Raw genomic sequence first — 13,701 nt, 5'->3', positions numbered from 1 at the left:
GAAATTATGCCTCGGGGATATCCACTGGAAAAACAAGAGATGTGGTTCCAGGACGAACAGGCTGTCAGCAAACAGTACACAGAGGCCTATAATGTGAACAAAAGTGGAAGAATTGTTTTTAATCTTTTTAAAGGAAAATGAAAAATAAGTCTGTTGTAATTAATTATGAGGCTTACAATGGGTACCTCCCCACTCATACCACTGTCGCTAAAATAGTTACTGAAACTTAACACCTTTAAATGAGAGAGTATGGAGAATACATACTCTAATATTCAAAATCTCTCTTTTTAAAGAAAAAAAAAATAAGCAAATAGCCTCGTTGATTTAAGAGCTGTAAGTCCATTTCTTCTAGGTGTGAAGATAAGGAAAGGAATCAATTCATAGCAGGTTAACTAGCCAAGCCAAGGAGATGGGGAACCTCCTGCTTGGTGCTACTTACGACAGAGATTTGGAAACATTAGGTTTTTCTTCCCTTTCTTCCATTCGAGAAAGTAAAGAGATAGAGAAAGAGATCCAACAAAATGAGCAAAGACAGAAGGATGGGAAGCAAGAAGGAGGCTGGTGACAGCATTAATCAACTCTTAGTTCTGATGCTTTTTTTTAACCCCCTTTCTTGAGCTACCCAAAAGGAAGACTGGGTCACTATCCAATTAGAGCAGTCACACATGATCTGCCCAAAGTGAAATCTTTTTTTTTTTTTTTTAAGATTTTATTTATTTATTTACTTATTTGAGAGAGAGAGAGAGAAACAGCATGAGAGGGGATAGGGTCAGAGGGAGAAGCAGGCTCCCCGCCGAGCCGGGAGCCCGATGCGGGACTCGATCCCAGGACTCCGGGATCATGACCTGAGCCGAAGGCAGTCGCTTAACCAACTGAGCCACCCAGGCGCCCCCCAAAGTGAAATCTTTAAAACAAAATAAAATCTGAAGAGAGCCAAGGGATGCTTGAGGCTATGAACACTCAGAGGAGCTTTGAGAACACAAAGTCAAGTGGTCAAGCTGGACTCTTTGAAGGCACATTTGATATCATTTACTCAACTTGCACCAGGGAATTCAGAGGGTACAAAGTACTATGACAACTAAAACTAAAACAGGTGATGATATAAAGCAGGGAAGGAAGGGATGGCTGCTACTTAAGACATTAGATGGGTCCTTTAGGTGGTCAAAGGACTTCTCTGAGGGGACCTGAAGGATGAGAAGAAGCAGATAACCACATCGATACATAAAGATCTGAAGCAAAGACACCCCAAAAGAACAGCAATGGAAAATCCTATGGCTGGAAAGTGCTCAGTGTGTAAGAGGAATTTGAGACCAGCGAAGCTTAAGCACAGAGAGGGAGAAGGACAACAGTCAAAGAGGAGACTGACAAGTAGGCAGAAGCCTGACCATACATAAGCCATGGTTAATGAGTTAAAATTATATTCTGAATGATGGGGCGCCTGGGTGGCTCAGTTAGTTAAGCATCTGCCTTTGGATCAGGTCATGATCTCAGGGTCCTGGGACTGAGCCCCACATCAGGCTCCCTGCTCAGCGGGGAGTGTGCTTCTCCCTCTGACCCTCCCCCCCGCCCCCCGCTCGTGTGTGCGCTCTCTCTCTCGCTCTCTCTCTCAAATAAATAAAATAAAATCTTTTAAAAAAAATTATATTCTGAATGACATGGGAAGCCACTGGGAAATTTGGGATAAGAGTGACTTGATAAGGTTCATGTTTTTTAAAACCTCAGTCTGCCTGCCATATGGGGATAGATTCTATCTCACCAAGCTCACTAAGGTTCTGGGTGGTCATGACTACAGTGAGTAAAAAATGTTCTGCCTATGAAAACAGAAAGGAAAAAATATGATCCAGCAGAGTCTCTCCATCAGGTGATAGCTTACAATTTTCAAAAACCATGGTCACCGAGTGTTGGCCCAGAATATAAGATCATTCAGCACCTCAGAGAAGCATTCTCTGATGACATAATGTACACTTACTTCCACCCTCCACTATCCATCACTGTCAATCTCATTTTATGTCCATCCTGGCGCTTTTATCTAAAAGTATCCTGTTAGTTTGTTTACTTGTGCAGTTTATATTTTAGAGGGCAGACAAATTAAACAAGAGTCAGAACTTTGAGTTGTTCAGAGCTATGCTCCCAGTACCCACAACAATGCCCTAGTACATAGATGGTGTCCACTAAATATTTGTTGACCGAGCTAATGAAGTCAAGACTGTATCTGTACTGCTACTCAAAAGAAACAAATATCCTACTGGTCCCCAACCCTGGATTCTTTTCTAGGGCAGCTGGCTTCTCCTGGGTTGTTAGGACTAAAATGACATCAGAAATTCAGCAGACATAAGGAGAAAGAAGAGTTCCCTTGTCTGGAATCCCATGATAACCCAGCCTAGATATGTTCTCAGGATGCTCATGCTATTGTTTTCCTCAGAACTGGCCAAGTGTTCAAGTTTGCTGAGAGGCACCAATGATGTAGTGAGGTGGGCACAACAAAACCATGAGAGAAGGGAACAGGGCTAATTCATGACCAGAGGATGGAGCTCACCATCCTCCACTTCACACCAACTTTTATATAAAAGACAACTTTTATATAAACAGTACTACAAGAGGTACTTATGTTAGAGTCAAGGAAGAATTCCCTGTTAGAAGTTAGGTGCCTGCTCAAGAAACTGATGGTGTGCACCTCTGGGTGGTGAGGCTGGGGTTGGGATGGGAGGGGTCCCCATGGGATGGGTTACTTTTTTTTTTTTTTTTAAAGATTTTATTTATTTATTTGAGAGAGAGAATGAGATAGAGAGCATGAGAGGGGGGAGGGTCAGAGAGAGAAGCAGACTCCCTGCTGATCAGGGAGCCCGACGTGGGACTGGATCCCAGGACTCCAGGATCATGACCTGAGCCGAAGGCAGTCGCTTAACCAACTGAGCCACCCAGGCGCCCAAGGATGGGTTACTTTCTTTATGGCCTTTGACAAGCCAGCTTCCCAGACAGTCCTGAAGAAGCTACGAAATGTTGTGATTGACATGTTTAAAACCAAGACATCTGGATTAAAGTCAATATAATACTGGCCAGAGTACAAGACTCAGTCTAATTTCTAGAGATAATTGCTAATATATTTTACCTCCAGTGAGAAAGCCAGAGACTCTATGCAGAGACAGCACAAAGACAATTTTTTAAATTTCTGTATGGGTCCTATCTTACCAAAGGTGGCTGCTGTGATTTTGTGCCAGGTGCTTTTCACACTACCTCTTTTAACCCAGAAGATGCTATCAACTGAGCACTAATATTCCCATTTCATAAATGAGGAAACAGAAGATTTAAGGGATGAGGCTCATATTCCATAGTCAGCAGTTTAGCACCAGTTAAGAGTAAAAGGGCTGGCAATGGACCAATGTTCCAATCCTAGCTGCAACATTTTTTAGTTGTCTGAGTTCATTTCACTTTCCATGCCTCAGTGTTCTGGTCTGCAAATGGGGACAGTATTATATACCTCATGAGACTGTTGTGAAGGTTCAATGAAATCAAGTTTGTAAAACACATAACAAAAGGGTCTGACACACAATAAACAGTTAAATGGTGGTAGCTCTACTATTACTATTATTGTGGTTCAAATAAATTTAACATCATGCTTTCAACATATGGGACTCTTCATTCTGTGGCACTTGAAGAAGATGTCTACTCTTTGTCCCCAGGGTTCTGCTCCACCAGCAGGAGAAAGAGGTGAGCAAGCAGAAAGATGGGAGCTACCTCTTAAAGATATGGAAAGAAACATAAGAGCCGCCGATGTAAATTTATCTTATGGAAATAATTATGGCACATCTATAAGGACAACGATTACAGACTAGTCAACAATCATGAAAACAAAAAAAGAGAGAGAAACACCAGAATGTCCAAAAGTAAGTCATTAGTTCAGTTAAGTCTTGACACAGCACCCCTGGAACATTACGTAGCCACTAAAAACAATCTTAGAAAGCAGTTAATGATACGGAAAGATGATCATGACCTACTGAGTAGAACAGGTTATAACACCAAAATGAGTATCTCTAATCAGCACTATTGGTGTAATTTGCATTTTCTTTCTTTCCTCATCTGTAATTTCTAAATTTTTGCTGGATAGCATGTATTACCTATATAATAAGAAAAAAAAAGTCTGACCTTGGATTGCTTGACTTTTTTTTCTTTTAAATGACTAGCCTATGTCACCAGAAAGACTAGGAAATACATGCCTCAGAAGAAGATAGAGGAGCACCCTGATATTTTGCTGTTAATGACTTTGTGAACTAAGAAATGGCAGCTCAGTGGAGGGAGATGTAATAAATCATGTTATCCAGGTCTCACCGAAATTTGTCCAAAATATATTATTCTGGAGATTCTAGATGGAATTCCTACAAAGACTCAGATATCACACCCAGTTCTCTGACCTATCCCAAATAGGTTTCTAGGTCCCTAATTGGCATTATAAATACATAATTATATCTGGAGCTGTTCAACTAACCCAAATAACATGCTCTCATTCAGTGTCCCCAAATTTATCTTCTTGAAATATAAATCACTGACCTACTTCGTTAAAGACATTTTTAATAGCACCCTCTACCCCAATGATAAAAAAGGGAACTTGAGGCTTGTATCAGGTCCCATTAGAGAAGCAGAAAATAAGCACCTAAAATGCTCCCTGTTAATGCGGCTGTCAACCAGTGAATAGGACATTCTGTACCCACCCTGGCTCTGAGCTTGTCCTTTTACCTCTGAAACCTAACACAGGACGTGTAAAAGGAAACGAGACCCCAGACAGTGTTGGGACCACTCCCAGCCCACACTTCTTCCTGGTTCTAGAGATTCACAATCACCCTAAATCTGGTGATCTCTAGCTTTAATCCCCAAACTCCACAAATCATGTTCAGATCATTCCCATTTACAAAAGACTTCATTTTTCCCATAACCTAGAGATGGGAGATCAGTCACCTCTTTGCCCTTTGGCAAGGCCATCTTGGGGTGGGGAAAGGGCAGGCAGTCAAAGAATGAGAGGGAGAAAGTGAAGGGAAATGAAAAGGAAGGAAGCAAATGAGAGAAAGAGAAAACAGAGATGGTGAAGAACAAGTTATCTACATTTGGGCTGAAATTTCTTAGAACAATACAAGGTCTTTGGTAACTAAGAAGGACTTTCATGTCAAAAGCTTCAACACCCCAAACCATCATCATTTCAGCACATAAGAAACTTACTTAAGCTCCAAAAATTGATAAAGCTGATAAAGGGATAAACCCTCCAAATGCAACTATCTAAATTAGAATATTATTGGAATTTTCTCTTCTATAAGTACAAAAGTTCCTCTCTTCTGCTCAAAACAGTGCACCTACCTACTACTGGATGTTGGGTTCTTCCTTCCCGCTCTCACCAAGAAACTGCTGTCTCCAAAGCAAGATAAGAACCGAGAGAGAGACATGATAAAAGTCCTAAACCAGAGACCTGCATGCACTCGTTAGCCCTGCTGCACTAGCAAATCTGTCTGAAGGAGAATACAGAGAAACTGAGTGCCAGATCCAAACATCCTGGCATTGAAATTGCAACATTCCTGGGATCTGCAAATTGTCTGGATACACCAAAGGAAAAGGATATGTGGCTTAACAAGATCAAGAAACAAAGTTGACAGGATAGCACCACACTTTAAAATCCTAAAGAAGTGGCTGCCTAGGGCTAGGGGGATGGGAAGAATGGGGGATAATGGCTAAGGAGTGCACAGTTTCTTTGAGGGGGATGATGAAATGTTCGAAAATTAATTGTGGAGATGGATGAAAAATTCTGTGAATATACTAAAAGCCATGAACTGTACACTGTAAATAAGTGAAATGTGTGGCATGTGAATTACATCTCAACAAAACTATTTTAAAAAACCCTAAGAAAGGACCTCCAAGGTCTCCACCCCCCACTGCCTAACCCCATGCTGGCACATTTGGGGAGCTCGGTAATATGACTGCTTGAGGTGTCACATTAAGAGACATGACTCATCCTTCTCCCGCTTAACATTTCACAAGTTTCTCATTTCAGATAACCATCAAAAAACATTTCATTCTTCTTTCTGAAAGAGACTCAGTTCTCCAGATTCAAGGGGACGGGGGAGATTAAATCCCAACATTCTGAACGCAGACTTATGAAAACAAGCCCATTTCAAGTTATCTTCAGTTGGTGATCATCTTCATGCTTGGACTCTGCGCTGCTCCAAGCACAAACCCCAAGCCCTGTTGTCTTTTCACTGCAGTACAGTGTGAAGTTATGCTGGCCAGATGAGCTGGGGGAGATGAAAAGCAAGCCAAAGTCACATCCCAAAAGACAATAAGGCCAAAAGCTCTCGGTTCCACTCCAATTTTCTATGCAATGGAGCAGAGCTTCCCTGCTGAGGAACGATTACAAGCATGCTGGCTATGTAAAGAGGAAACAGGATTTCTTTCCAGAGAGAGAACCATCTTGTTGCTCTAAATGGAGCTGGCAACATGGTAGCTCGCTGACCTTGCATGCTGAGCTCAAGGCGGCTTCGGTCAGAGGGTCCGGAGACCTCGGCAGGCAAGGCTGTCTGTAGCCTCCAAGGCCTGGCCCGTAGGCCAGAGGCAGCGGGCCACAGCAGGGACAGGGCAAGGCTGCAGGTGTGGAGGCATCCATCCCCAGCGCCTGCCTGGCCTCCATATTGCCCACAGAGGCAGTTGTGAGGCTGGTGATCTGCTGGATAAGCAGCCCAGCGTAGGATGTATGTCAAACATCTCAATGCATTAGTCAGATGCAAATGCAAGAAAGCCCTGCCCGTGGAAAAGCAGCCCATAGGACTTCTTAAGAAGCAAACAACAGGGGGAAAGCAGCACTGAGCTCCTCCCAGTGACACCCAGGGGTCTCACCAGCAGCATCTGTGGTGTACTCTGTCACCCAGCCCCCTCAGACTGCGGAGAACCAGCTAAGATAGGAACACAGATAAGGAGGAAGCTGTGGCCAGAAATGAGTTGCCCCAGGGCACCTTCGAGCCAGGAGGAGGCCAGATCAGGTCTCTGAGTTTGCACCTCACCCTCCTCCCCCAGAGCCCTCAAGCCAGTCTCCCTCCTAATCTCCCCCAGACACTGAGTCCCCTGGAGCTGTGCAACAGCTCAGCCAGCTCATTATGCTTCCTGAATGTTTTTGAAGAAAAAAATGTGCAACATAATTACAGGCTCTGACCCCAAATGACTTTAACCCTGACAAGAGCACCCAAGACTCACTGTGGGAAAAAAGTTTGCCCTGTGATTGCTCGTGAACATAACGTTTCCTTTCAGGAGCTTCCCCGCCCCTCCCACCCCCCCAGTGCTACAGAAGGGTCCAGACTCACAGGCCAAGCTCATGGAACAACTAGATCCCAGGCATGGAGCCACAAGCTGAGATGTTCTGAAGTCGTTAGAACTTGTACCCTTTCAAACCATTCCTCGACCTATCGTAATGACTCCTTCCAGAAACCTGAGAGGTCCCAGCATGAGGCTAGGTGGCACAGCTTTGTGCATTAAAGGGGGACAGAGGATTTGAGAGAAGTTTATATAAAATCTCTTCCAGCCAATTCCAAGGACCCCCTCATGCAAATAACCTGGGGGCTTTGCAAGGAATGCAGATTTCGAGACCTCACCCTAGAGCATATATAAAACAATCTCCTTGGGGGAGACTAGGAATTCTCAGTTATGGGAATTCTTACACACATTCATGTTTAAGAACCACCACCTTAGAACAAGGACAACCTACAAGAAATGTCCATAACAGCACGTTCCAATTACAGGGCACTTACCATGTGCCTGCTTACTCTGCTAAACACAATGCCTACAATTATCTCGTTTATTCCTCACAAGATTATAAGGTGGATATTTATCGCTCTTGTACTTAGGTTTCTCCAGTTTCACTTCCAATGTCAAATCCAAAGGACTCTGGGCAAGCCCTCACCCAAAGTATCCAAAATGAAACACCTTGTCATCAGAGTAAAAGTCTCTCCCACCCTCTTCTGCCCACCTGTTCTGCTGAATGTTGCTATTCTCCTTAATTTTGGCCTTCAGTCTCTTCTCCCTCTCCAAGCCAGTGGTTCTCCACCTTTGTTGCACATCAGAATCTCCAGGAAAGCTTTCAAAATTCCCCAGACTCGGGGTACCTGGGTGGCTCAATCAGTTAAGCGTCTGACTCTTGGTTTCAACTCAGGTCTCCATCTCAGGGTCATAAGACTGAGCACTGCATCAGACTCAGCGCTCAGTGCAGAGTCTGCTTGAAGATTCTCTCCCTCCGCTCCTCCCCCAACTTGTGCACTCTCTCCTTCCCTCCCTCTCTCTCTCTCAAATAAATAAATAAATAAATCTTTTAAAAAAAAAAATTCCCCATGCTCACATTGCAACCCAGACAAATTATATCAGAATCTCCTGGGATGAGTCCCAGCTCCTCAGATGATTTCAATGCGCACCTAAGGCTGAGAACCATTGCCTGGGTTTCTAATAGCACCTGGTGAGAGGCAAACCTACACCAGTAACCTGACATCTCTTTCCAGAACATCAGACCTGTGCTTCCCCACCGCCTTGTAGGTGCCTCCACCTATATATTCCATGGAACAACTCAGCAAGGACAAACCTTACTTAGCCCCGTATCCCCTATCAGACACCACATTTCTCCTGTGGTACAGAGTTCAACCATACCCCCAAGACCTAAGATAGAAACTGGAGACACCCTGGCCTCCTCCCTTCTCGGTCTGCTGTTGACTACATGTTCTCTTCGCCCACACCAGCATGTCTCCTCAGAAAAACGCCATGGAATCTTGCATTCTCCCCTATAATCTATCAGTGTCTGTATAAATATTCAAATAATGATTCCATCGAGTGAGCCAGATTTTCAGCAAAGTGTACTCCTTGTCACTTGCTTTGTATACGGTACACTGGTACACTACCTGGTACACTACCACCTCCCCCGACACCTGTACCTAGTCTGAGAAACATATCCTTACTTCCCCTCCCCTTCCTTCCAGGCACCATGACCGGATGGTATCCATTTTCTCACACATTTCTGCCTTGGGACGGTATTAAGCAGATTAAAGCTCAAATCACTGGTACAATATGGGAGTATTTTAGGTGATACAATGACAAATAATTTTCAATTTAATGATTATGCTATAGTGGCTATGCGAACATATTTTAGAAAAAAATACTGCTAATTACATAAACCTGTAATTTCAGAATGCTGTAAAGTTCCCTTTTGAAATGAATGTACTTTTTAACAAGGAGACCTTTTCAAAGTAAATAAACAGTAGTAAAGGTGGGGCAAAACTAACAGAGGTGGCTTTAAATGACTTATTAGGAACACTGCCTCCCTGGACTTGATAAGCCTTCACCTGCCTTTCCCAGAGTTCTGTTCCTTCCTCCACGATGCTTTTAAACTTGTAATTGTACTGTGGACCATCTGTGCTTCCCCTGCTTCAAGATGCTGAGCTCCTGGAAGACAGTGACTGTGCCCACCCTGTCCCAGAAACCCTGCCACTAGGAACCTTCCATCCCAACATGAGCTGTCACAGGCAGTGAAGTAGAGACCACACGGGGCAGGTGGCACTATCCTACCCTCCACTGAGTAAAGTGCTAAGCGTGGTGGGAGAGGCAACGGCAAGAGAGACGTCAGATAAAACACCCTGTTCCCTCACCACTCCCCAGAAATTCCATTGCCCAGAAAAGCTTTGCTGACAGACAAGGCATGCCTTCTGGCCCAAAGTCGTTGTGATCATCAGTCACCAAAGGCAGGCGACTGCCCTCTTTTAACACCTGCCAAACTTCCTGAATGATGCACATGCTGTGCAAAGATAAAAATTCAATGGCAACCTCACTAGTAATGCAAACAAGTTCTCTGGGGCCCTACATTCAAGAGATTCCTAGTTACAGCTATGTCTCATTTTAGGGAAAGATTTTGTTGTGGCTTTTAATCCCAGAATCAACACTATGTACGGACTGGGGAGTAAGAAATGGAGAAAACTCTCAGCATTGTTTAATTACAGAGGCTACTCAGTAATAAAATAGTGAGTTTCCTTCCTACACTAAAATCATGATTTATAAATTTCACTTGACTCAGAACTTTCCAAAAACACTCCTGTGGGATATTTATCAAAATAAAAACTAGTACATATCCTTTGGCCCAGCAGCTCCATTTCTAGGATTCGTCCTACAGATCTACTCACTCACAAGTGCCCATGACAGGTACCAAGATGTTCTGGCAATAGTAAAAGGCTGGAAATCATCCAAACATCTATTATTAGGGGACTAGTTAAATGAACTATGTCATATCCATTCAATGGAGTACAATGGAATGTTAAAAATGAGTAGCTCTATATGTACCAATGTACAATAAGATCTAAAATACATTAAAACTGCGCAATATGCAAATCTATGCAAAACAGTGCATATGGCAGGCTACCGAAAAATATATAAATATGTATTTGCTGGCACGTGCATAAATTTTATCTGAAAAATTCACAAGAAACGGCAAAATGTTGCCTCCAGTACAAGAACCTGGGATCAGGAGGCAGGAGGAATTGGAGGGACACTCGCATTCCTTTTCACCCCCTTTTGAACTATGTACCATGTAAAGGTACTACCTACTTATATAAACGTTTTTAAAAGAATATAGGTATGAATTAAAGTAAAAATGCCTTTCTAATTTTAGTTTATTTGCTCAACTAATAATCATTTTCTACACCTGACCCAAAGTGCAATAATGACACACTCCGTCAAGACTCTGTTAAGGTTTTAGTTCTATGTGCTTGACAGACAGTCTCCATGGCACAGAAACTGCCTCAGGCTAACTCAATCTGCCTGGAAATCTATCTCAAGTCTCACAGAAAGAGCCAGTTCATAGATTTCAAAGTGTTCAAATTAGCCTAGAGTAAACGTAAGAGCACATCTGATAGCAAGATCATTGGAGCTTTGAAATCTACCTGTAATGTCTTTACAAACCATGTAAAATGGGGTTTATTTTGGCTTTTCTTTTGTGGCAGCAACAGGAGTCAAAGTGCAGCTACTGGCTTGGCCCAGAGAAGCCAGCTAGTTAACAAGGATTGGTCCAGAATTCCCAAGCCCCTAAAACCTTTGTCCATCTGGCAAAGAAAATGCACACACACAGAGACCACTCTAACCTCAGGAATCTCCTTTTTCTAAATATAGTAGGCAACTGCCCAGCCTCCAAGCTCACCCTCTGAAGCATTCTGTGCCTTCCAACCAAGGTGAAATGAGCCAGATGTAAACACACCGTGACAGCTTCTGGCCCACGCTGCCAAGCTGCTTTCCTCAATATTTCCTCTATTTCTCCACTCTGGGTGTCTACAGAAATGTGTAAATCCCAGTGACTCAAATTTGTAAACATTCCTCTGGCCACTAATGCTGTTTTTCTCACCCTAGCAAATGTGAGTTCCTTCTTGGTCCCTGATATTTGAGCTTGGACTAGCCTATTAAATACAGGCAAAGCCCCATCCCAACTCCCATTTTATCCCTAAGAACCTAGAGCTCAGAAAACATACTGGACAGGTCCAAAGCTAATTAGGACACAGCCAATTAATTGTAATCTCTGTCTCTCTCTTCCAATCCCTCTCTTTCTCTCTCTCTCTCTCTCTCTCTCTCACACACACACGATTTTTTCCCCCATGTCATGGTTCTTGTAGAATCCATGTCAGTGCCTAATATAAAGGCACTGCCTCAGGCTATTTTTTTCTATTTTTTTTTTTTAAGATTTTATTTGTTTATTTGGCAGAGAGAGAGAGAGAACACAAGCAGGGAGAGCAGCAGGCAGAGGGAGAGGGAGAAGCAGGCTCCCTCATGAGCAGAGAGCCCGACACGGGGCTCGATCCCAGGACCCTGGGATTATGACCTGAGCCAAAGGCGGACACTTAACCGACTGAGCCACCCAGGCACCCCATGGGCCTGTTCTGTTAAGGATGCTCCCAATTTAAGCAAAAGGTGAAGCTTCAGAAACATAATCTAACACACTCAAGAGAGCACAAGACAAACATAAACTGGCCACATGGATGGATGCAAAGGACCTAAACAATAGATGTCAAAGAGACTGTAAAACTTGGAGGTTGGCAACAATTCCATATCGAGGAAACTTCCAGGAATATTTAAGAATCCTAGGAATCTGTTCTCACATGGAAATACTAGAACCTACACACAAAGGTAGGTGTGCAAATCATCCCCGCAGCACTTTCTCTAATAGTGAAAAACTGAGACAATCCAAATGTCTTTCAAGAGGAGAGTAGGTAAATAAGCTATGGTATATCCACACAGCAGAACTCTCTGCAGTCATTAAAAAGAATGTACTATGGGGCGCCTGGCTGGCTCAGTTGGTAGAGCATGTGACTCTTGATCTCAGGGTCGTGAGTTCAAGCCCCATGTTGGGTGTAGAGCCTACTTTAACAAAAGGAAGGAAGGAAGGAAGGAAGGAAGGAAGGAAGGAGAAAAGAATGTACTATGTACAGGTACTGACATGGAAGAGCTCTAAGTCACAGTATTAATCAGAAAACCAAGACAGAGAATAATTCATATAGTATAATCCCATTTATGAAGAAAAAACCAAATATGCACAGAAAAAAAACAAGAAAAAAGTTGGCAGTTGGTTAAGTCAGGAAAGTGGGTTCTTTACTCTGTATATTTCCATACTCTTTGATGCTCTGAAGAGAATGTATTCATGAACAAACTGTACTTTTTTACATCTTTACACTATAAGCTTAGGTCATTCATTCATTCATATTGTTAATTTCCCCCCCAAACCTCATCATCCCCAAGTCCTCTTCATTTCAGAAAATAGCACCATCATTCACATAACTGCTCTAGCCAAAACATTTGAATCATTCTTGACTTCACTCTTTTCTCTCAGAGCCTAAATCCTATTAAACAGCAAATCCTGTGGGCTCTACTTCAAAATACCACCATCTCCAGTGCTGTCACTCTAGCCCAAGCTGTCACTACCTCTTACCTCCCATCACAACAGCTCCTAACTGGTCTCCTTACCTCCATTCTTGCCCCACTGTATCTATCCACAGCAGCCCAAGGATCTTTCAAAAACACAAAAGCAAGATCACATCACAACCTCCCATGGCTTCCATCACACTTAGAATGAAACACCAAGTCCTTTCTGGGACTCAGACCATGGCCTAGTTCCTGGACTCACTCCCTGTTCATTTGTGATCACTGTTCTCCAGCCATACTGGCCTCCCTGCTGGTCTTCAACACCCCATGCACTCTCCCACCTTATTATGACTTCTGCCACCCTAAAAACCATGACTCTAGGGCTTGGAGGACATGGTAAGAGCAGAACAAGGCTCCATATTTGTTAAATGAAAGTCTTCCTTTGACTGCAAAAAAGACTATCATTTGAAACACACTGGATTATAATTTTAAAAATCAAAACTAAGGTCAGTCAGAAATTTCAATCTAGCAAAGCCACGTTGTTATTAGCTTCATACTGGAATCCCTTCCTTGGCTAGCTTTTTAAAATGCAATGGCCTTGGGTGCCTGGGTGGCTCAGTTGGTTAAGCGACTGCCTTCGGCTCAGGTCATGATCCTGGAGTCCCTGGATCGAGTCCCGCATCGGGCTCCCTGCTCGGCAGGGAGCCTGCTTCTGCCTCTGACCCTCCCCCCTCTCATGTGCTCTCTCTCTCTCATTCTCTCTGTCTCAAATAAATAAATAAAAAAAATCTTTAAAAAAAA

At 43.2% G+C, this 13,701-nt stretch overlaps 1 protein-coding gene and 1 long non-coding RNA gene across 3 annotated transcripts in view; both read right to left on the bottom strand.

The window, feature by feature from the left end:
- Nucleotides 1-684, bottom strand: part of LOC145722729 (uncharacterized) — a 5,862-nt gene extending 5,178 nt beyond the window's left edge. The window contains exon 1 of the long non-coding RNA XR_014147215.1: nucleotides 11-684. This is a non-coding gene — a long non-coding RNA (uncharacterized LOC145722729). The remainder of the gene's footprint in view (nucleotides 1-10) is intronic.
- LOC145722726 (rho GTPase-activating protein 26-like) overlaps nucleotides 1-13,701 on the bottom strand; it is a 115,372-nt gene that overhangs the window by 87,854 nt on the left and 13,817 nt on the right. The window lies entirely within an intron of this gene.

Source organism: Leptonychotes weddellii, chromosome 7, assembly GCF_054177405.1.
Source record: "Leptonychotes weddellii isolate Sample4059 chromosome 7, ASM5417740v2, whole genome shotgun sequence".
In the NCBI taxonomy this organism is placed as follows: Eukaryota; Metazoa; Chordata; class Mammalia; order Carnivora; family Phocidae; genus Leptonychotes; species Leptonychotes weddellii.
The sequence above is the reverse complement of the archived record's forward strand: the minus strand, read 5'-3'. Positions and strand labels throughout refer to the sequence as shown.